Below are 24,185 nucleotides of genomic sequence, written 5' to 3'. Positions count from 1 at the left end.
TCCTCCCTTTGGCAGAGCTAACTGTACTCTGCTGGTGGGAATGCAAAACGGTGTAGCTACTTTGGAAAAGTCTGACAGTTCTTTGAAATGTCCAACAGTTATCATAGGACCCACTGACTCCGCTCCCAGGTATCTACCCAAGAGAAATGCAAACTTAAGCCCACACCAAAACTTCCACATGAGTATTTCCAGTAACATAATTGCCAAAATGTAGAAAGAACCCAAATGTCTATCAACTTATGAGTGGATAAACAAAATGGCTGTGGGATGAAATATTATTTGGCAACAAAAAATGAGTGAAAGACTGATATAAGCTATAGCATGGATAAACCCCAAAATCATTATGCTGAGTGAAAGAAGCCAATCCAGGGGCACCTGGGTGGCTCAGTCAGTTATCCCAAGATCCTGGGATAGAGCCCCGCAGCAGGCTCCCTGCTCAGCAGGGAGGCTGCTTCTCCCTTTCCCTCAGACCCTCCTCTCCAGCTCATGCTTGCTCTCTCTCTCTCAAATAATCTTAAGAAAGAAAGAAAAGAAAAGAAACAAGAAAAGAAAAGAAAAAGAGAAGAGAAGAAAAAAGAAAGGAAAGGAAGGAAGGAAAGCAAGCAACCCAGCCAGCCAACTGCAAAAGGCCACATACTGTATGGTCCTATTTATATGAAATATCCCGAATAGGTAAATCCATAAAAGTAAAAAGGAGATTGGTGGTTGTCAGGGCTGAGGAGACAAGAAGGTGAGGAGTGATTGCTAGTGGGTTCCTTTTTAGGGTGATGAAAATGTTCGGAAAGTAGATGACAGTGATGGTCGCGTGACTCTGAATATTCCAAAAACCACTGAATTGCACATTTTAAGAGAGTGAATTTTATGGTATGTGAATTATAACCCAAGAAAGCTGTGTTACAAAAACAATTGGTGCAGTGTGATTAGTATCAGGCAAAACAGAATCCAGGGCAAAAAATAATACAAATATGTAGTGTTTTGGAAACATGAATTAATTGGTTCCATGGGTGATGGATACGTAAAAAGCATAAGAAACCTCTGAAGCAGGCCTTCCACGGTTGAAGGGAGTGAGGAGGGTATGAGCAAAGCTTTGCCACCAGTGCGTGCATGGGGTGTGTGGCAGGCAGCCCCAGCCAGCATGGTGCTCACAGAACCTTACTTTGTAGGCTGTTAAAGACAGGAAAGATGTTAGATACTTGTGTTTTAAAAACAGCACCCTGGGGTCCCTGTGTGTGGAGAGTGAATTATAGGGAAAAGCAGCAAATGGGTAGAGCAATTTGGGGATCCACTTGAATGAGGATGGATATTTATTTGAATTATAATCACGGTAAATGGGATAGAACCAAGAATATTAGTTTGGATGTCTGGAATGGGTATCAGCAGTATGAGCCCAGGATAGCCCTAGTGCTCCTGGCCGAGACAATCTAGTATAGTAAATAAGCAGACAGGAGAAAGTGGGTGTGTGGTCGGAAGGGGCATAGATGGGCAGGGAGAAGGGGATTTAATTTGGAGCATCTGAGATGCTTTTGACAAATGGAAATTTAGATCTGAAATTTAGGAAAGAATCAGGCCTGGTGATAGGGATTCAGGAATCTTCACATAAGGCAGTTGGGTATGTCTCATTCTCTCATGCTAATTGTATGAAGATCTGGAAATGCGGAACATTTTAAACTACTGAGTTGCCTTCTGTAATTTCTAATTAAGTCAGGGACGTGGCTAATAATGGCAGTAAGTCAGGTGGCTGATAATGCTAATTGCCTATTCAATAGCCATTCCCTCTTCTTCCTCATAGCAAAACCCCTAATTTGTGGGTGGGGTGGTAGCAGTTGCAATTTACACAGCTAAAAATATTTGATTTCTCAGAATCCCTTATATTTTGAGCAACCTTGTGACATCATCCTGGTGAAGAAGATGTAGGTGGAAGTAGCTAAAGAGGGTATTACTTTCTGAATAAAAAGGTAACACCTCTCTAATGGAAGGGCCCTCACTCTTTGGGCATTTACATCTTCCTTTTCTTCCTGATTCTAAGCCTAGACATAACAGCAGCCAACTTGTGACCATGAGGCAACCAGATGTAAGATGAGGTCCTACAGGTTAAGGACAGTGAATCAGGAAGTTGAAAGTATTGTTTGGGCCCCCGCATCAGCCCTGGACTGCCTTTCTTGGGAGTCTAGTCTAGTTCCACAAGATAAATAAACTTGTATCTGTTTAAACCAGATTCTAGGGCAGCCTGGGTGGCTCAGCGGTTTGGCGCTGCCTTCAGCCCAGGGCCTGATCCTGGAGACCCGGGATCGAGTCCCACATCAGGCTCCCTGCATGGGGCCTACTTCTCCCTCTGCCTCTGTCTCTGCTTCTCTCTCTGTGTCTCTCATGAATAAATAAAATCTAAAAAAAAAAAAAAAAAAGATTCTAATGTATATGTTGTTTTTGTTTTGTTGGTTTTGGTAGCTGAATGCAATTTTAACTCCTAGAAATCACATCTGAACTAATACATCTATCAGTGTTATTATATACATTGGTATTATACTGGTATAAAACAGAGAGAGACTAAAAAAGATAAGACCATTTCAACTACCAAAAAAAGTTTAGAAACAAAATATTTTTTCTTTTTAAAACATGATTTTATTTATTTGAGAGATAGACAAAGAGCATGAGGAGGGGGAGGGACACAGGAAGAGGGAGAGCGAGGAGCCTGACGTGGGGCTCCATTCCAGGACTCCGGGCATCATGACCTGAGCCAAAGGCAGATGCTCTTTGGCACTGCCTAGGTGCCCCCAAGATATTTATTTTTACTACCAAGGAGTACTGAAAGCATTAAGGGCCTTAAGAGGTAGTATTGAGTACTGGATTTTTCTTTCTTCCAGACAATGGGATAAAATTTGCAGCTAAACAGAGATTATGGGACTACTACTGTATTAAGAAAATTCATGAATACAAACCCTATTAATGAGCATATGTGCATGAAACACCCTTCTGGAGGAGGTAAATTGAGCTGGTATATTTAAATGGCTTTAGCCAAAATGAATGTTCTTAAAGATGGGATTGTTCACATGACTCTCACAAGAATTATAATCTGTGGAAGAAAGAATCTTTCTACTCCCCCAGGCCCTCAGTAAACATAGCTAAGAAAATAGCATGTCCCCAAACCACAGCTTGCTGGCCCTTCACAGAAGAACTTTTGCTGGACTGTGCTCTGGGATTATGTCTCCAGAACTGCAGTCCATAATGTTCTAGGAAACATTTATTATTGCCTTCTACCACAAAACTTCCATTGTCTTCAGGGCAGGGACCTTGTGGAACACTTAGATCTCTATGGCAACAGTGATTCCTTTGAAGACCTGCCAGGAGAAAGTTATCCCAGGTTTTAGGACCAGGAAAAACTGTGCAACTGATCTGTTTTTATCTCATGGTCACTGTGGATCAAATAACTATTTGCGTTTTCCTCTCTGTTTTGGCTACTGGGAAGCTCTGACAAATTTTTAATCTTCTCTCCAGAAACTAGACTTTATAGTAAACTCAACTGCACCTTATGATAGAGTCTTACTCTCTAAATTACCTCTGATTTTATCTTGCTTTCTAATTTGTGCGTTCTCTTTACCCTGGTTTCATTCGCTATTAATTTTATGTTTATTACCTGTTTTTGTAAACTCCTCAAATGCTTTATGGGATAGGAACCATTTAAGGCAAACAACTTTTAAAAGCATCAGATGACAGCAGCTACTTTACTGACCATTGCTATGAATGAGGTACTGTTCTAAGTATGGAACTTTCTTTCTCTTTTTAAGATTTTATTTATTCAGGAGAGACAGAAAGAGGCAGAGACACAGGCAGAAGGAGAAGCAGGCTCGATGTGGGACTTGGTCCCAAGATCCCGGAATCATGACCTGAGCCGAAGGCAGATGCTCAACCACTGAGCCACCCAGGCGTCCCTGCATGGAACCTATCTTAAGTTATCTACCCTAAATATGAGATAAGTACTATTATTACGCCTGTTTTACAGATGAGAAAACTGAGGGACAGAGAAGTCATTTGCCCAAGACCATATAACAAATAAATGATGACTCAAACCCAGCTACTCTGAATTACAAAATTTCGACAAAAAAAAAAAAGAACTAATAATATTGAATTTCTAAAAGAAGCTGAGGCCTTCTGAATTTATAGGATGAGCTTAGCATCCTTCAGCTTTATTTTTTTATTTTTTTTTTTAATTTTATTTATTTATGATAGTCATACAGAGAGAAAGAGAGAGAGGCAGAGACACAGGCAGAGGGAGAAGCAGGCTCCATGCGCCGGGAGCCTGATGTGGGATTCGATCCCGGGTCTCCAGGATCGCGCCCTGGGCCAAAGGCAGGCGCCAAACCGCTGCGCCACCCAGGGATCCCATCCTTCAGCTTTAAAGGGGATATCTCTTATACATCTTGTCTATAAAGTCATGCCTGATGACCCCCACCCACAGAGGGGAATGAGACAGTAGAAGCTAAAAGGGCAGATAATCCAAAAATAATTGACTTTTGATTTTAGAACATAGAGGTTTTCATTCATTCGCTCACTCGTCCATGCAGTACTCATCATGTGCCATGCATGGTCAGGTTCTGGGAACAGAGATGAAACAGATAAGCACCTGCCTGTTCAGGAGCTCAGGAGCAAAAAGGGGGATTCAGGGAGGTAAAGGGTGCCTCGGGGTCATAAACGAGCTGATAGCAGACCAGAGCAGGGTGCGATGGGATCATTCTAGGACCAGATTAGCCCTTGGTGTCTATGTCACAGTTGATAATGGGAGTACGAAGAATCAGCTCCTTTAGAGGGCTATTGCGACGATTTGGGCTAAGATCTTTGGGCTAAGATCAAGCTCTTAGCCTAGCCTGGCATGTACTATGTGTTCAGGACGTGTCAGCCTTCAGCTCCTAAGGCACAGCGGACAGCAGCCTGGGCATCCTGCTTTGTCACATGCACACATCCTCATAAGGACAAGTGTTCTCAGAAGCTCAAGCACCGAGGCTGGCTACTACCTCCCCTGAGCTACCCCCTAAGAGCTGACTTACAGTCCATTAGCACTCTTCCCTCGATGTCACCATCTCAGATTCAGTGTCTTGTTGGAATAGATCACCCACACGCGACGAATATTCCTTCCAGTTGCTCTCAAAAATCTTCCACAGTACCTGGTCCACATCACGCCCCACCCGGCATTTTTCCTGCATTTGCTCTGCTTCACTTTATCTAGTTGGCGCTTCAACAACGGCAGGTAACTACACGAGTCCCCTGCTGCATAACGGGTCAGGTTCCCACTTGAACGGGTCTAAGGAAAAGCCCCAACTAGAATTGCAAAACGGGAGTCTCAAGTGCGTTATTGGCTGAAGCCGTTAAGAACATATGTGCTGCACCTGCTCAGCATCAGCTGGGAACAGTACGTCTCTCTTCGGTTTAGCACAGTGGCTAAATAAGAAGTAACTAATCATTTTCTCACCAAACCTAACTCATATTTAACAGTTCCCTCTCAAAGTTTGTTTTGTCATGCTATCAGCAAAGTCAGTCAAACATTACGATTCCTTTCTAAATATTCCAGCAGCCAGATGGCAGGAACACTACTGTGACAAGGCAAAACTCGCCTAAAGATAACTTCATGATGCATAATCATGCTTGATGGCACTCGGCTAAGTAGAGTCACCCAGAGGTACCTCTTTAGCTGCCCCACTTAACCCATATCAGATCCTTATAATCACAAGAAGAAGGCAAACATTCAACCTGCAGTGTGAAACTGGCTGGTAAAACAAACACGCTTCTACTTCTCTGAGGTCTGAATTTTAGGCAGAAATATGAAATCACTAGAAGACCACACACTAGGATACGATGTCTCTCTACATATAATGTCACTGTACCTTAAAGTTTCAAATAGTTCTGTACCAAATTTAATGTACATTTAGACCACGTGGGCTAGAAAACAACGTCTCCCCTGCCCAGTTATTTCCGTAGTGTGTGTTTTTTAGTTGCTTTTGTTGTTAACTCCAGCGTTAAAGTATTTTTATAAACTCTAGGATGTAGGAAAGTCGACTCTTCCTGCCTGGTGAAAATTCTATACTTTCTCCCTTAGGGTTAATTATATTTTGGCTTCTCATACCTTTTCTAGGTTATATTATTCATTGTGTGTGTGCGTGCTCTGTGTGTGTGTGAGTAACCGCAAAATCACAACCTGTTCTATATGGTTTCTGAACAATAAATCTCCTAAAAAGAGCGTTGGCAGGCTGGGCCAGCTGGCTTTCTCCTGTTTCTAAAACTGTATGTTCTTAGACACACGCACTTCCTCCATCCCTTCTGCTGCTAAGTTCAGTCTGTGACACAATCTCACATGCACAATTATATGAAAACAACAGAGACTCCTGGAAAGGAACAAAAAGAGGGCAAGGCAGGAAGCCAACCTTCAAGTCTCTTGTCTGGGCTTCAGGTGGCCGAGAACTGCTTCTGGTGGTATGTACAGAATTTGAAGTCTGTGTCCCCAGGTTCTTAACTCTGGCTCCCCCGGGTAAGGCACTTAAGGCATTTTTAAAGTGTGTGACTTTTTATTTGCTCATCTGTAAAACACCTCCCTTAAAGAACCGTGACTCCGCGTGAGGATGTTCACACAGGCATTTGGCAAAGCCCTCTGCAGCGTATATTTCATTTCCCATTATTTCTCAACTTTCTTTTGTTCCCCTGTCCTTCTTTTCTTTCCTGATTCGGTTTTTGGGGTTATTTTATTTTATTTTTGTTTTTGTTTTTGTGGTTTTTAAATGCAGCTCTAAAATGCACTGCCTGGAAAACACTAATCTGTGTGCTACCACAGTGAGTGGATTTTTAGCATTAAATTTTTATGTACTTTTTAATCGAGGTAACGCAGAAGCCAAGCGCACAAATTTCAAGGAAGGGACTTCATAAATACCTGTATGTGCACACCCGTGGAGTCACAAGTAAAGCAAGGGAGGGAGCATCTCCCACATTCCAGAAACCCCCCCTCGTGCCCAGGTTGCTGTAAAAGGCCCAAAGGCAACCCCACTTCTAACTTACATTGCCATGATTAGCCTTGCCTAAAGTCACAAACCCAAACAAACAAACAAACAAACAAACAAAAATCAACTCAGGGGAGGCTGGGGTTGCAGCGATTACTACTACCATGGTTGCCCATGAGAAATGTACTTCCAATCCTCTTTCTGATGAGATATTAGATTTTGGAAAAGGGGCATGAACTTTGTGAATCACACAGGTCACGCAGGACAAGGCCCTCATTTTGTCATAGCCAAAGACTCGAGGCTCTCAGGGAGGCCGAGTGACAGCGCTACGTCCTGCTACAGAGTAACTTTGCTTCCAAATGCTGCTGTCACAGAACACGTCTCTAACGTGAGGGCCGCGGCCGGGGCATCCCCCGAGCCTGGAGCCCTGGAGCCGGGAGCAGCTCTCCCGGAGGCTCCGCGTAGAACCTGGTAGGGAGCAGTGTGAGCAGCAGCGTACGCTCCGTCCCCACGTCCCCACGAGGCTGCAGCTCCCGCTGCGGGCACACCCACGCGGCTGGCACGGGAGGCACCGTGCCTGCGAGCCTGAGCCTGCCTGCCCACAGGGGCTTGCTCCTCACACCCCCTTCCCCAGCGCCCGCTCCCCGGACCCTGCTGCCGGCATCCTCCGTGTCTGGGGGGCGGTAGGGAGGGAGGGGCATTCTCTGCCACCTTCTCTGACTCCTTCGAAGGACTCTGAAACCCGTATGCGTGTCCAGATCTAAGTCTCTGGAGCAGACTACTGACCCCAGGGGTCTGGACATGAGCCCTGGGAGCTGAGTCCCAAGATCCGCGGGCAGGTCCCAGCTAGGTCAGCGCGCACCAGCCGTGTGACCTTGGGCAAGTCACTTCACACCTCCCGGACTGGCTTGCTCCCTCTGCAACCCCAAAGCCACCTCCTGCCCTGCAACGTCCTAGCTCTTCTTCACTCCGCCCCGGCTCTTCCTGCGTGCGACCGTCCCCTACTCAGCGAGACCCCAGCCTTTTGTTCTGGGGGGTGGGGGGAGCTCGGCGGCGAGGGCCAGGCCAGGCGGGCTGGGCGCCGGGGCCGCTGGGTGGAGAGTCGGGTCGGGGAAGACGTCCCCAGGCAAGCCCGCGGGGACCCGGGACCCTCCGCCGTCCCCGGAGGGCCCGGCTGGGCTCGGAAGGCGCGGCGGGCGGCGCTGGGGTGGGCGGAGATGCCCGGGCACCCGCGCGCGCTGCACCCCCGTCCGCGCCGCGGGCCACTGCGCCCTCCCCGCCCCGCGCGGAGCTACCTGCCGCCGGCCGTGCGCGGGCCGGACAGACTCGGGCCCCAGGCGACGTCCCCGCCGCCGCCGCCGCCTCCGGGCCCGGGGCTCCGGGCTCCGTCCCCAGCCCGGGCGCTGCAGGTGCCGCCGCTGCTGCGCTCGCTGCTGCGCTCGGTGCGCCCCGCTCCGCGGCCGCCGCGGGCTCTGGTGCTGCCGGGACGCGGGGGCGGGGCCGTCGCCCCACCTGCTCCTGCTCCGCGGGCTCCTGCGCGGGGACGCGGCCCGGCGGGCGGGGCGGCTCGGGAGCCCGGGGGGCGGGTCCCGGCGGCGGCGGCGCGCCCCTCCCGCCTCTCCGGGTGCGCGTCCCGCGTCCTGGCCGCGGGGACACCGGCCTAAGGCATCGCCACGCTGGGGGCGCGCCGCTGCTGCGCCCACCTAGTCCGGGCCTTTGGAGCCCTCCCTCTGCTCCAGGCGGCGTCAGGAGCTCTGGCGACAAAAGGGGAGACCCAGGTCGCCTTCTGCCCTGCCGGAGTTCACGGTCTGGAAGGGAAACTAAAGGGCAAGTACAGTCCAGGACCAGGAGGGTGCGGCAGCGGGGATGGCACCAGATCCACACTTGGGGGAGGTCAGGGCAAGGCGCCCCGGGAGGTGATGGCTCAGAGACGGGACTTAGCCAGGTGCAGGGGCCTGGCCAAGGGCCTGGGCAGGTAGACCGTCCCAGTTGGAGCCTAGGAGACGGGGAGCGGACTGTGCTTTGAAAACTGAAATGTTGGGGATCCCTGGGTGGCGCAGCGGTTTGGCGCCTGCCTTTGGCCCAGGGCGCGATCCTGGAGACTTGGGATCGAATCCCACGTCGGGCTCCCGGTGCATGGAGCCTGCTTCTCCCTCTGCCTGTGTCTCTGCTTCTCTCTCTCTCTCTCTCTCTGTGTGACTACCATAAATAAATAAAAAGAAAAAAAAAAAAAAAAGAAAACTGAAATGTTGGAGCCGGAGGAACTCGCCGTGACCAGCAAATCCCCGTCACATTTCAGGTTCAGGCACCGTGGAGCGTGCACAAAGTTTGTATCTGAGGCTGGAGTGTTCCTCCAGGTGAGGGTTTCCTATCGTCCGTGGCCTGGACCTCTCTACAGACAGGAGGAGCTAAGAGGACACTCACGGACCCTTCACTCAGCCCTTCAGTGTCTGAACATGGACCACAAGCCATGCCCTCTGCAGAGCCCTAAAGGCATGGGGGTGAGGGGGGCAGGGTCTCTAACACGAAAGGAATTTCTGGGCTGGAGGGAGGAAAGACCTGTGCTCCACGCTGTTGACAAGGCTTCTATGAGGTGCACGGGAATGCAGGAAAAGAAGCAGGTAATGACAACAGGAAGGATCTCACACATGGGCTGCAACCTCTCTTCAGGTTCAGGTTCTGGAGGAGCTGCTGTCAAAGTATGTTCCCACGCAGCCCTTAGCTAGTTTCTTAATTACTCATGTTCATAGCAAGGATAAATAATTCACTCCGGATGTCGTTCGTGGGTTGTCAAGAACACGGGTTTCTGTTAGATTGAGATGAATAAAGGTGTATGTGTAGTCAGTGGAAGCCAATGAGGTACTTGCTTCCTGCCTATTTGTCCACGCTTGGCCTGCCTTTCCTCCTTTAGAACCAGTAAGATGATCATCGGTATGCAGTCTGAAAAACTGCTCAACCTAAAATTCATAAACGATTTTGCACAGGTGAACACTACTCAAAAAATATCTGAAACATAACCAGGCAAGACACTGTCCTCTGAATCCCTAATGCTTGTTCTCCTTAAACACGTAACCGCTCAAATTCTAATGCAAAAGGAAGAAAAGATGAATTAGCGGAGAAGACATTTCCCTGAGCCCAGAGAGCACCCATCGAGTCTTCTGCTGAGTGGCCCAAGCAGGAGCTATTTGAATGGATAGGCCGCTGGCCCTTTCATTCTATTTCCCATGTTCCTTATTCCCGAACACCAACGGGATGCCTAGGGGTGCTGCAACCAGATGACAACCAAGAGACAATGAGCATGAAGCCATAAGGCCTATATGACTAGGATGGCCGAGGGAAAAATAGTCAGCATGGCACCGCTGGGCATTCGAAGCAATGGCAGCAACAGCCCACCTCTGAACTTCTTGCTGTGTGAGAAAAATAGTTCTTGTTTGTTTAAGCCACTGAGGCTGGGTTTTCTGCTCCTTGCAGCCAAATGTACTCCCAATGGCTACAGTGACCTGGTGAAGGGCAGGATGTCTTCTCCCATTGCTCACAAGTGCCTGAAATAGCTCACCTTCCATACCCTCTACTTGTAAACGTGTATTTACATCTGCTGTGACTTCTTGAGCTTGTAGGGAGAAAATTACTATAGAAATTGTCAATGTTTATACATGTATCCACATCAACCCTGCAAGTGTTTATGAGCAGCTAGTAGGTGGTGATAATGGACTGGTTCTGGGGCGCAAAGATGAATTCCCAGCACTGCCCCCAGGGAGCGAACAGCTTAGTAGAGGGCATGAGCTTGCAAATAGAGTTTTGCAGTTCTGTGCAAGAGAGGAGTTTGCCTTGGACAGAGGGGTAATAGAGGAAAAGAAACAATGAGCTCTGTCTGGTTCAGGGAAGGAGGGAGGCAGTAATACCTGGGCTGGGCTTCCATGGAGGAGCTGGAGTTTGCCCTGTCACAAACTGGGGAAGGGACCCCATTTCAGGGAAGAGAATGTCTGACGGACGGAGCTTCGTGGTCCAGGAGCCTCAAACTCCTCATGTCTGAAACCACACTCATGGTCTTCCTCCCAAACCTATCCCGTTCTGGGTGTCACGCATTTGCCCACCTGTCCAGCTGGACCACCCAGCGGCTTCCTCAGCTGCCCTTCCTTCATCACCTCTCCCCCAGGTGGAGTTTGTCTCTTGGGTCTGTCTGGTCTTACCCAGGGGCACCTGTGCCACCTCTCTCCAGTGCTCCCACAGCAGCCTCCCAGCTGGTCACTCTGCAACATGCAGCTTCTCTCTTCCAAACCTTTCTCCACAGTGTGGCAAGAGAGATTATCTTGAAATCCAAAGCTGATCTTATTAACCCCCTATTATCTGTAGTTTAGTGACTTCCCTTTGCTCTGATGATAACAACTAAGATCTTGAGCTTTGTCTGAAGGCCCTCACAGTCTCCGGCACTACTTGCTCAGGCTTCTCCCCGTCTCTTTACTCCAAGTATGTGGGCCTACTTTCAGATCCTTGAGCAGGTAACATTCTTTCTTGTCACAGGCCCTTTGCACATGCTATTTCCTCTTTGTAAAGAACATCACCCAGGTGAACTCCCCTTCATTTTTCAGATCTCAACTAAATTTAACCTAGATCTTGACCAGGCCATTTTCTCCTATTATAAGCTCTCATAATCCTGTGTAACTTCCTGTTGCAGCATTTATTACAGTCCTAGTGATGCCATTAAACAGCTAGACTGTGCCAAAGGGCGACAAAGGGATAGTTCACTATCTTGAATGCAGTTAAATTCCATCATGATGCTTCCACAAATTCTGCTGTTCCAGAATGTGCTGCAAACACGAAAAGGTTGAGATCTACCTTCGTCACCTGTGGAGTGAGAGGAGAGGAGGTCAAGGTATATGGAGAACACAGGGCTTTACTGAACAGGCAGAGAAAGAGGAGCCAGCCCACAAGGGAGATGGGGAGAGAAGGGCGAGGATAAGGAAAGAGCCTGGAGAGAAGGGGTGTAGAAACCAGACAGAGAGAAGGCATGGTCAGTAGTGTCATACTACATGGATGTCACGTTCAAGGGAACATGTGACAATGGAGGTCATGAGTTACCCTAGTAACTAGTTTAGTGCACTAGGCCAAGGCGAAGACTGATCTTGGTGGGTTGAAATACAGAAAAGCTGGGGGAATGTAGAACACACTTCCAGTGTTTTCAGAAATCTTGGCCAAGAAGAGGAGGTGAGAAAGGGAATCACATCTAGAATAGGAGAAAGAGTCAGGGAAGGTAGAGACCCTAGCATCTTGTTGGTTAAGAGAATCAGTAGAGAAGAAAGTTTCAAGATTTAGGAAAGAGAAATTGGAAATGGAGCCAGGAACTCTCTGAAATATCTTCTTAGACCTGTTGTTTGAAAAACTGAGAAGGGATTCGCCAAACAATATTTCACAAAGGTTTCAAAACTATTGACCCTTCTAAGTAAGTATATAAAATAATATTAAAAACCTTCATCTCAGAGACCAAAGATGTGGATTCAAGGTTTCATCAACTAGCTATGTGATATTCACTAACTTGTCAGAGCCCCAAAATATTAATTCTTTCATCTACAAAATGAATGTAATAATTTCTGCCATGCCTCAGAGTCATTAACAGAATACCAAGAGGTGCGAATTCTGTGAAATTTGTAAAATTGGAAACTCCCCCCCCCTTTTTTTTACTACTAAGGGCCACTGGAACATAAGGAACCTTACCTCTTTTACTGTACCATATTTTAAATTAACCTGTACTTATTGGAAATACCAACTAAAAGTAATTATCTTTTAAAAGGGTGACGTTACTGACAACTGCTCTCAGTTTTACAAACTCCCACAAGCTTTTTTAGAGTATTTCCCTTTATCCAAGGTTTACCTCCCCATATACTGTGGGTGCAGGGGGCAGTGAATGTGGTGTAGCAAGGGGATGATGGGCCCTCAGAGTCCCTTCCTCACTTCTTTTTTTTTTAAATTTTTTAAATTGGAGTTCAATTTGCCAACATATAGCCTATCACCCAGTGCTCATCCTGTCAAGCGCCCCCCTCAGTGCCCGTCACCCAGTCACCCCAACGCCCCGCCCACCTCCCTTTCCACTACCCCTTGTTCGTTTCTCAGAGTCAGGAGTCTCTCATGTTCTATCCGGGTCTGTCACACTGCTAAGATTCATTTTCTTCGCCTCTTGTTTCTCGACTCTTCTGTAGCCAACATGGTCCATTACCTACAAGGCGTGCTCCGCTTTCAGCTTCCTTGTTGAAATTGTCATTCAGGTTCTAGTGATTACGATTTACCAAGGGCTTTCCCCAGCATTATCATAATGATCATCCAAACAACCTGAGGGTTTGGTCATCATATTTGAGATGTTGACATGGAAACTCAGAAGGTAATGGGCTCGTGAGAGTTTCAGGGCTGGTAACGAAGAATTGTGAAAGGAAATGAATCCTGTGCCACAGGACTCTGGTCTCACTGCCCAGCATGGTGCCTGGTACAGAGCACATCCAGTGAATGCACAACTACAGGAATGACTCATCACCATCTCTGGGTAGTTGTGCCAATGCAACCTCCATCCTGATAAGAGCTACCATGTCATACTTAAAGCCCTTTAAAGTGGAATTTATCATCCTTCTGGATTACTGGTTTCTGTCAAAGGCACTGTAACTCACTGATTCTCTCAAGCACAAAACCTGGTTCGTCCTTACCTTCCCCCTGATTTCCACCACCACCACTACCTAATCCATCACAAAACCCTGTCCATTCTGCCTCTCAGACACCTTCTTGAGTGCAGGCCTGGTCTAGTGCCATCATCTCCAAATTGGCTCCAGTGTTCTTCCCGTTGCTCCCAACTGTTCTCTACTCTGTATCCATAGTGATTTTTCTAAAGGGAAAATTTAATCATCTAATTTGCCTGTTCAAAATCCTTCGATTGTTCTTCTTTGATCTCAAGATAAGGCCTAAATAACTTAATATGCTTATAAAGCCTCCAAGATTTGCCCCTCCCACATCATCTTCCACTCCTTATCTTCTTTGTTCCTATTATGCTCCAGCTATCGCAAAGGACTTGGAAACCCTTGGATTCACCATATGTGCTCCTGATTCTGCCTTCACCCAAGCCATATCCTTGTCTTGGAATACCGTTTCCTTCTTCACTACCTGGAGAACTCCTCTTCATTCTTCAATATCAATGCCCATTTACTTTGGCAAAGCTTTCTGAACCCTCAGTGTAGACCAGGGGCCCTTCTTTTGAATATCTAGCATCTTTTTTCTCCATCTGTACTGAAGCACTCAGATCATGGTGTCATAGCTCTTGGATTATTTGCTTACATCTTTGAGGGCAGGAATGGTGTCCTTGTGTCAATACCACCAGCACCTAGCACATAAGGTGTCCTATAATAAGTCAGTCAATAAATGTTTAATTGATTAATTAGTTATTCAAAAAAATATCTAGCCCTCCTTCTCTCATCTGTGCAGGGAATGTTCTTTTTTTTTTTTTTTTTAAGATTTTATTTATTTATTCATGAGAGACAGAGAAAGGGAGGCATAGGCAGAGGGGGAAGCAGGCTCCCCTCTGCAGGGAGCCCGATGTGGGACTCGATCCCAGGACCCCGGAATCATGCCCTGAGCTGAAGGCAAACACTCAACCACTGAGCCATCCAGGGATCCCTGTCCAGGGACTATCTGAAAGATAACAGCTTAGAGGTGATAAGTCAGCTGAAGTGGGTACTTTATTTCTGTCTTGGTGAGAAAGGATTCAGGTTAACCCTTATGGTGTGAAATCATGGACCAGGTTGGAATGGAATGATAGAATAAGAAAGACAGTTTCAGAGCAATTCCTCAGTCGAGCTCAACTCTGTAGCTTTGTTATTTTGTTTAAAATGGTGCAAACTGGGCAGCCTGGGTGGCTCAGCCGTTTAGTGCCGCCTTCAGCCCAGGGCGATCCTGGAGTCCCGGGATCGAGTCCTACGTCAGGCTCCCTGCATGGAGCCTGTTTCTCCCTCTGCCTGTGTCTCTGCCTCTCTCTCTCTGTGTGTCTCTCATGATTAAATAAAATCTTTAAAAATAAAATAAAATAAAATAATAAAATAAAATAAAATAAAATAAAATAAAATAAAATGTTGCAAACTTCTGAAAAACAGCCACACATTTCAAATGTTAAAACAAAAAAGCAGCCCAAGATTAAATAGACATGCTTTACATTTTCCTGCCATTTTGAGCTAATTGCATTCATATTGCCTAAACAGACACCCTGTTCTCAAGGATGATCAAGAATCAACTGTTTTCAAAAGTCCTGGAATTTTGCATATTGAGATGGTAACAAGATGGCATGTGACAGGGTGTTAAACTGTCACTTTGTGGCAACAAAGGAGAGTGACAGCTTCTCAGATTGAAAGGTCAGTCACGGAGGTGACACAGCCAGGCCTTGGTCAGTCAGTTCTCAAAAAAAAAAAGAAAAAGAAACCTTAGTCTTCCTCTTTCCACATCAATAAGGTAACAAGTTTAGGTATCAGATTAGCTGTGTTTCCCTGTCATTAAAAAGACTGATATTCCTATTTTTCTTTCCAATGCTGGTTTATTTTGATCTGAGATAACATCAGGTTGGAGGAAGATATTATGTCACGCTTATCTAAGGGTCTTGCCTACCAGCTCTCTACTGCTTAGTAAGAATAAAAGTCTGCCCCCAAAAACATTTGAAAAGAGATGCTTCTAAATCAGGTTCATTTTAATCAGCCTAAAATATTTATCCCTCTTGGCTATTCAAGCGAATAGTCAGGAAGTACGTGGTGAAGATGTAGGAAGGCGCTTCGCCGGAAGTCTGCTGAAGAACAGAACCCCAACAGGGAAGCCAGATTAAAGGCCATAGGGTCCAGCCCAGAAAAAAAGTGCATAGGAATTTCAGGGTATAACTCTGAGTGTATCTCCACACATCCAAAATTTGTGTCGTCTGTCAACCAGCTGACATTATAACATAGAAGATGCAAACAGGTGGAAAATATGCTAGAAGTTCCTTTTGCTTTAAATAGAAAGAAGCAAGTTCTATTTAAGCGTGTTCTTTTTAATGATAAAGTAATGTATGCTCTTGGCTCCATATAAAGAAAATTTGGAAAGCACAGAAAATCACAAGGAAGAAAATTTGCAAAGAACACATAATTATTCTACAACACGATAAGCAGAGGTAATATTTTAATGTATTTCTCTGAAATACACACACACACTTGTCTGTATAATACAACATATGGACATACAAATGTTCTGCTTTTTTTCACTTAACATTACCTCATAAGTGAATTTCCTTGTCATTACATACATAATCCAGTGGTAGGAGTGCAGGGACCCAGGCATCTGAAGCTTGGTTGTCATTCACTCCTCATTTGATGGGTCAACCCAGAAGTGACATTACTCTTGTGGGCAGCTGGGGTTCCAAATCCAGTTGTTTATTTGGAGTGAAGTTGAGGGCTAGCAGCCATGAATGTATGAAAAGTCTGCATCTGTCACTTGGAGTGAAATCACAAGTGAGTCAAAAGAGGAAAGGCACCAAGCTCATGTTGGCTGAATCAAACCCTCCTTGCTCTTTCTCCTGCTTGAGGGCAGCGCAGAATCAAGGAGAGAGGCTAGACATGGTTTTTATTTTGCTCACCTCATCATACACACTTTAAAGGCCCGTTAACAGTCCTCCAGTTTTTTATCGCCGAGGAGAGAAAAACTTCCTGGGACCCTTCAGTCAACTCCTCTTTCTGGGAGAATGAAAAGGGAACACCCGGATCCTTGAGCACTATAACAAAGCACACACACATTCTCTTGTCTTGATCAGCCCAGGAAAATGCTTTGAGTAGCTGGAGGTCTCGGTGAACAATTTGCACAGTGAGTTTTCAAATAATACTTATCTTTGTAGAAGTGTTATGTTAGCTGTCTCCTTTCCTGATTCAGTTTGACAGATTCTTTTCCTCCACAGTTTATCTCATTAACGCTTTTTTGGCTTTTTTTTTTTAATCAATAGTTAAACAATTAAACTGAAGATTCAGGAATTTAACAGTTTGAAACTTGATAAGCCATTCCTGTGGATCTTTTGTTCTAAAACCTTCAAACTGAATCAGTGAAACATGGATGGAAATGCCGTGTGTGTGTGTGTGTGTGTGTGTGTGTGTGTGTGTGTGTGTGTGTGGTGTTAACCTTCCTGAATAAAACGGGATTTTTTTGTAGGTGCTGAGATTGAGATAGACTTTGAACATAGAAACTTCGATTTCTAGAATCCATAGGATCAGTTGATAGAGGTATTGAGTTTCTCATAAAGATAAATTAATACAGATTAACCTACTAGTTATTCCATTTAATATATATTTCTCAATAATTCCAATGAAGGACACCACTGAAGTAGTTTGGATAGTTTAGTAAAAGGACAGTGGCATGGTTAGTTGTTCTCATATTTTAAAAACTGATTTTTAAAAATCAAAATGATAATGCATGTAAGTTTAAAAATAGTGCTGAAAAGCTTATAAAAAAGTATTTCCTTATGCCAGTTTCCTTCTTCGGCAGAAGCAACCTCTCCCAACTCCTTTAGATTTTTCTTTTTTATATCTCTGTCGATACTTTAATAATAAGCATTAAGTGCTATTGCTCCATTAATCTGTTTTAGACACAATCATCTAACTTCTATTATAGTAGATAAGGACTTAGCTTTTGTAACTGTGTATTTTTTTATTTGTTTAGTTTTATTTGAATCTATTGCTAAGTTTTCTTACACCTCCCATAGGTTTTGAGTACAAATTTCAGATAATCCATCCTTCTCATTCTCCTCCTCCTAACTGGGCTGGTTGCTCCTGGGGCCTGCCAACCAGCTGCCCTCCTGTGAGTTCTCCCTTCCTTCCTTCCTTGCTGGATCTCCTGGTGCTTGGAATTCATATTTTCTTCTTTCTCAGGTTTTTGCCTGGCACTTTTTTTTAAATTAATTTTTATTGGTGTTCAATTTACCACCATACAGAAAAACACCCAGTGCTCATCCCGTCAAGTGTCCACCTCAGTGCCCGTCACCCATTCCCCTCCCACACCCACCCTCCTCCCCTTCCACCACCCCTAGTTCGTTTCCCCGAGTTAGGAGTCTTTATGTTCTGTCTCCCTTCCTGATATTTCCCAACATTTCTTTTCCCTTCCTTTATATTCCCTTTCACTATTATTCATATTCCCCAAATGAATGAGAACATACACTGTTTGTCCTTCTCCGATTGACTTATTTCACTCAGCATAATACCCTCCAGTTCCATCCACGTTGAAGCAAATGGTGGGTATTTGTCGTTTCTAATTGCTGAGTAATATTCCATTGTATACATAAACCATACCACCCTGAACGCGCCCGATCTCGTCTGCCTGGCACTTTCTTTAGTGGTTGAGAATTTACACACTTGATAGTTAGTTGTGGCAGGTATGAAACTCTAGGATGAATGTTATGTTCCTCAACATTTCGATGGCACTGCTCCATTGTCTTCAGCTCCCAGTGGGGTTGTTGACAAGTACACTGCTGTTCGTAGCCCCAGTCTTTTGTTTGTGAACTTATTTTAGATCTTCTCTTTATGTCCAGTAATCTGAAATCTTAATGATGGGTCTTGGTAGGGTCCTTTCTTACTATTTATGCTTGGTAATTGGTAGTTCAGCAACATGGAGACATGAGTTCTTTGTACTAATTCTGAGCAATTTCTTCCTTTTATTTAAAAAAAGATTTGTGGGGATGCCTGGGTGGCTCAGTGGTTGAGCGTCTGCCTTCATTTCAGGGCCTGATCCCGGGGTCCTGGGATCGTGTCCCACATCGGGCTCCCGGCATGGAGCCTGCTTCTCCCTCTGCCTGTGTCTCTGCCTCTCTCTCTGTTTCTCATGAATAAATAAAATCTTTAAAAAATTAAAAAAAAATATTTGTGTATTTATTTGAAAGAGAGAGAGAGAGAGAGAGAGAGAGAGAGAGAGAGAGAGAGACTGAGCAGGGAGAGGAGCAGAAGGAGAGGGAGAGAGAAAATCCTCAAGTAGACTCCCTGCTGAGCATGAGCCTGATGCATGGCTTGATCCCACAACCCTGAGATCATGACCTGAACCAAAACCATAATTTGGACACTTAACTGAGCCACCCAGGCACCCCTGAACAATCTCCTCCTATCCATTTTCTCTGTTTACCCCTCATAGACTTCTTATTAATCAGAAGTTGGACCTTGTAATGAGGATTGCTGGTTGCCTACCTAAATATTTGCATCCTCTCCTTCTTTAGTAGGAAAACACTGGTTCATTGTGCTAAAGTATCTAGAGAAGAGAACACATTTCCTACGTTTCTTTGTAGCTGGTTGAGACCAAATTACTAAGTTCTGGCCAATGAGATGCCAACATAGGATTTATTGGGACACTGCTTTTGGAGCCAACTTCGCTGGGAAGAATACCTTTGGTCTCTCCTGGCTTCCTCTTTCCTTATGCTGGAATGCAGGCATTATGGCCAGAGCTCCACCAGCTGTCTTGGATCATGATGTGAATCTGAGGATACAAGCCACATGCTGAAAGAGGCGGGGTAAAAAGTTAGGAGTCTCTCTGGAGCTGCCATACCAACCTTAGTATGCCTATTTCCATTTAAGAGAGAATAAATCCTTGCACATTTAAGCTTCTAGCATTTTACATTTTCTGTTTAAATGTAGCCAAACCTAATCTTATCTGATGCAGACCTTCTGGATTGATATTCTAATTTTAATATTGTTTTCTCTCATTTGTTTTCTGTTAAACTTTCTTGGAATCTTACTTGATTTTTTTGAAGATTTTATTTATTTATTCATGAGAGAGAGAGAGAGAGAGAGAGAGAGAGGGAGAAGCAGGCTCCATGCAGGGAGCCCAATGTGGGACTTGGTCCCAGGACTCCAGGATCATGCTCTGGGCTGAAGGCAGGTGCTAAACAACTGAGCCACCCGGGAATCCCCTAACTTGATTTTTTTTTTTAATTTTGGCTTTCATTTTTTAAATTATCTTTTTCTGCAATTGTTCTTATTTCATGGATGCAGTATCTTATCTCTGTACTTTTGAGGAGGAAGTTTTCTTGATTTTAGCACTGTCTCCGTTATTTTCAAGTCCTTTTGCTGCTTGTTTGAGTCTTTCTTTTCCACGTTAGGAAAAGAAACTTCGACCTTTAGTTGTCAAATCATGTTTTAGAAGTTCATCCCTGCTCAGAAGCTCTATGTTCATGGATGAAGCTTGCTGGCCTCTGGGTTCTCTTGCGGAGGGAACCATCCATTGGATGATCTCCAGCATTTGAAGATAGTTCTATGTTTATTGACTTCTTCCAAAGAAGGATCTTCTCACCACTTGTGTGAAGATTATAAACCTGGCTGTGGAAATTCTGGGATCTGAGTAAGGGAAAGGAAAAGTTGCTGTTCCGTATGCGGATTTACATATATTCCTACAATTTTCAATCCCTCATTGTCTCCCCTGTCCTCCACAGGGCCTCTTGTGTAAGGGCTGAAATGTCTCTGGTTGACTTTCTTGGTTATTGAAAAAAAAAAATCTTGTTATTGCCCTCTCTCCTGATTTGCCTCTGGAAGTTAGGGAACAATGATCTACCATTAAATACCCAGACTGTACTTGGTAGGTAAAATGCAGACAGCTTTTTTCTCCTCCCCCAGGAGCCAGAAAAGAAGAAGACAGGGATGGAGACTCATAGAAAAAGGCACTTGTGCCACCCATCCATCTGCTATTGGTACATGCCAGATGGGTTGAAGGCAGGTTGCCTTTTTTTCTTCTCTGTAACTATTGTCTCAACAATTCCTGCTTGCTTGCTTGCTTTTCTTTTATATTTTCTTTCATTTATTTTATTTTTTGGTGGGTTGAGAAAGAAGGATGGGGAAAGCAATGTTCTAGGTCCACATTCCATATAATTAATGCTATTGATTTCTTTGCAATTGTAGCCTGATCTGCATGATATCTGCTGATAAAAGGGGTCATGATACAGTGAATTTCGGCTCACAGAAATGTGAATTGGGGCAAAATGAGAATAAGAATGATAACAATAGTGGGACGCCTGGGTGGCTTAGTGGTTGAGCGTTTGCTTTTTTTTTTATAATAAATTTATTTTTTATTGGTATTCAATTTGCCAATTTACAGAATAACACACAGTGCTCATCCCGTCAAGTGCCCCCCCCAGTGCCTGTCACCCATTCACCCCCACCCCCCGCCCTCCTCCCCTTCCACCACCCCCAGTTCATTTCCCAGAGTTAGGAGTCTTTATGTTCTGTCTCCCTTTCTGATATTTCCCACACACTTCTCCCTTTCCTTGTATTCCCTTTCACTATTATTTATATTCCCCAAATGAATGAGACCATTTGCTTTTGGCTCAGGTGGTGATCCCCCTGGGGTCCTGGGAACGAGTCCTCCCTGTGAGGAGCCTGCTTCTCCCTCTGCCTATGTCTCTGCCTCTCTCTCTCTCTCTCTCATTAATAAATAAATAAATAAGATCTTAAAAAAGAATAACAATAGTAAGAATAGGTCATTGAGTACTAAGCACTGTCTCATTTAATTATTATAGCAGTACTATGAAATGCACATTATTTATCACCTCCATTTGTCAAGTAAGAAAAAAGGAGGCATAATGGAATTAAGTAACCTGTCCCAAATCATGTCATGGACAGCGGAGGATCTGGAATTTATAAATAGGTAGGTCTGTTGGGCTTCACTCCTAACTCCTAACTATAGCGCAAGTATGCTCTAATGTTTATTGTTTTCTTTTTCATTCATTTTTTCTTTTTAATTATGTTTTGTCAGACAATAAAGGTGTGGTATATATTTTTCTTGGTTATTTTCCTTACACACTTGCTAATACATGTTTTGAAATTGGAATATAATTTTATTCCAACTCTGTTTCAAAATCGATTAACTGTAGTTTGTAATGACTACCCAGAAATTTATTCATTCATTAAATATTGATAGGTCACCAACTATGTGCAGGGAGGTGTGCTATTTCCAGGTGCGATAAACCTCTCAGTACCCCTCCTCTCCTAGTATTTAACTATAGTAGTTTGTAGGTGTGCACTCAGAGGATTCCACCTGTTAAAGGAAGAAACCAACCATCATGCTATTGGTCTGAGCTTTTAAAAATTCTTAAAAACATAAGACTCTTAGGGCAAGTTTAAGACCCCATCTGGTTCATCCCCTGTAATGGATAAGCACATGTAGAATTCAAACAGCCTAAAATTTGGTCTGTGCTGTAATTTGCAGTAGCTCCATGAACCCTGTTTTCCCCATGTAGACGATAACAGTAACAATAAAGCTAGCTCATGGCAGTTATGATAAAGAAATGAGAGACTATATGTGAATTTTTTTTTTAAAAAAAGGGTCTTTGTGTTAATTAGGTTATTGAATTAGTAGCATGAGAAAATTCTACGTAGGTGAGGAGGCAACAGTAAATTAGCTGACCAGACCAATAGTCCCACTTTGCCCTTTCTAAAGCTCAAGTACTCACTTAGGATCGAAACTTCTAGGTTTCCATCTTAATAACACACTTAAGGTTGTTTGGGGGGATGTCAATTTGCAACTAATAACTCACACACGGTATGAGCCCAGCTGCTTTAGGAAGTTGAAAATCAATGAGTCCGGGAGGTTTCCCCACTCACTCTCATTCCAGGAGGAAGGTTTAATTGGTTGAGCCAACAGTGGCAAGTGATTTTTGTAAGCTGCTTGACTGTTTCTGGATTTGAAGTTCATTGGTGGGAGAAGAGGGCAGAGAGAAATAAGGCATGTAACCCAGCAAATAGTCAGGGTTATTCTTTATCCCTTTTCTTAGGGAAATAGGGCAGGGGAAGAGAAGAGAAAAGATGGACAGAGCAGCGGCTTCAGGGTTGTCCAGTGGGCTGGGTTCTCATGATTCCAGCAAAAATGAATCGGGCACATTATTGAAATTGTTCACAAACTGCACCAAGTTTCAAAAGCAGTGAATAATATGGATAATGTCAGGTTTAATATAACTCAAAAGGCAATATGGAGAGGGAGTGGGGATGCAAAACAAAGCTCTGTTCATCAGAACATTCATTTATTGCATTCTGTTGGAGGAGCCAGATTTTTTTTTCCTCTGAAATTATCTGGGAGAAAAACAGAGGAAGACAGAGGTAGAGGATGAAAATCTGGATTGTGTCCCCATGTGGATTCGAAAAAGAAAATGTTCCTTGAGACTAAGCCTCAAATGCTGCCCAATTTGGTGTCTCCCAGTCATTAGACTGGAATATCTAATATACTGTGTGGTATAAAGTGTATCCCAGTGTGCTTTGATGGACTTACAAAATCACAAGAACCTATTCATACCCTCTTTTGTTAAGAAACAAGACAGGGTCTGACCTTTCTCTTTCTTCCTCGGAGTCTTGGTTTCCTCCTTCTGAGGACCTTGGCAGAAGCTCCCAGCTGTGCCATCCATCCTTATTTTGCTAATATCACTGCTCGACTGCCCTCAGAAGATGGTATCATGGTTTATTTTCAGTTTGAGTAATGACAGGATTCACCATTTTCCAACACACAGGGTTTTGGGAGCTTTTAAAGAAATCGTTATAGGCTAAATAACCAGAGGCAGAGGCCTTAATGCACTCCTGTTGGCAGCTGCCCTTTCTCTAGCCCAGAAATTGAGTAGTTCCCTTTCTCCTTCACGACAAGTGCATTTGAGAATATTTTCTATGTGGTCAAGTAATGTCAGACTTTTAAAAAGCCCTGAGAGAGGAGATGGGGAAAGAATCAATCTTTGCATGAAAATTGAGAGCTTTTCAGATTTAATAAGCTTAGACAGAAGGTGACATCTCATTAGTCCATGAAAAACCTCTTTCCTTTTTTCCTCAGTCCCAGACCTAGAGATCCAAGCCCAAGAGGGGATTGGGGTTGTTCAGGGAAAGAGCCCTGAAGAAACTTAGTGGCCTGGCCTAGGGAAGCCCCACTCCTACAAAGCAGACCCCACTTCCCTCGATTTGCACAATAGCTTCAGAAAGGATCTTGAAAGCTCTCCCATGGGTCATCTTGCTGGGTGGACTCAAGGGAAAGAACATGGGCCTTGGAATCACAAACTCTGAGTCCATGGCCTGGCTGCCACCTACCCAATGTAGAATCTTGGGCAAGTAGCTTGACTTTTGGAAAAATCTCCTTTTCCTTATCTGGATTTCTGGGTTACAATAGTAATAATATCTATTTTGTAAGACTGAATGCCAAACACGATGACATTTATAAGGACACTCATACATA

General features: G+C 44.6%; 1 protein-coding gene across 1 annotated transcript in view; it reads right to left on the bottom strand.

Moving 5' to 3' along the window:
• WIPF3 (WAS/WASL interacting protein family member 3) overlaps positions 1–8,438 on the bottom strand; it is an 82,562-nt gene extending 74,124 nt beyond the window's left edge. Inside the window, exon 1 of the mRNA XM_041728189.1 lies at positions 8,273–8,438. The gene's annotated coding sequence lies outside the window, so the exon portion shown is untranslated. The remainder of the gene's footprint in view (positions 1–8,272) is intronic.
• Positions 8,439–24,185: the final 15,747 nt, after the last annotated feature.

The sequence above is a fragment of the Vulpes lagopus genome, chromosome 13 (genome assembly GCF_018345385.1).
Source record: "Vulpes lagopus strain Blue_001 chromosome 13, ASM1834538v1, whole genome shotgun sequence".
Classification (NCBI taxonomy): domain Eukaryota; kingdom Metazoa; phylum Chordata; class Mammalia; order Carnivora; family Canidae; genus Vulpes; species Vulpes lagopus.
This window is presented reverse-complemented; position numbering and strand designations above follow the sequence as displayed.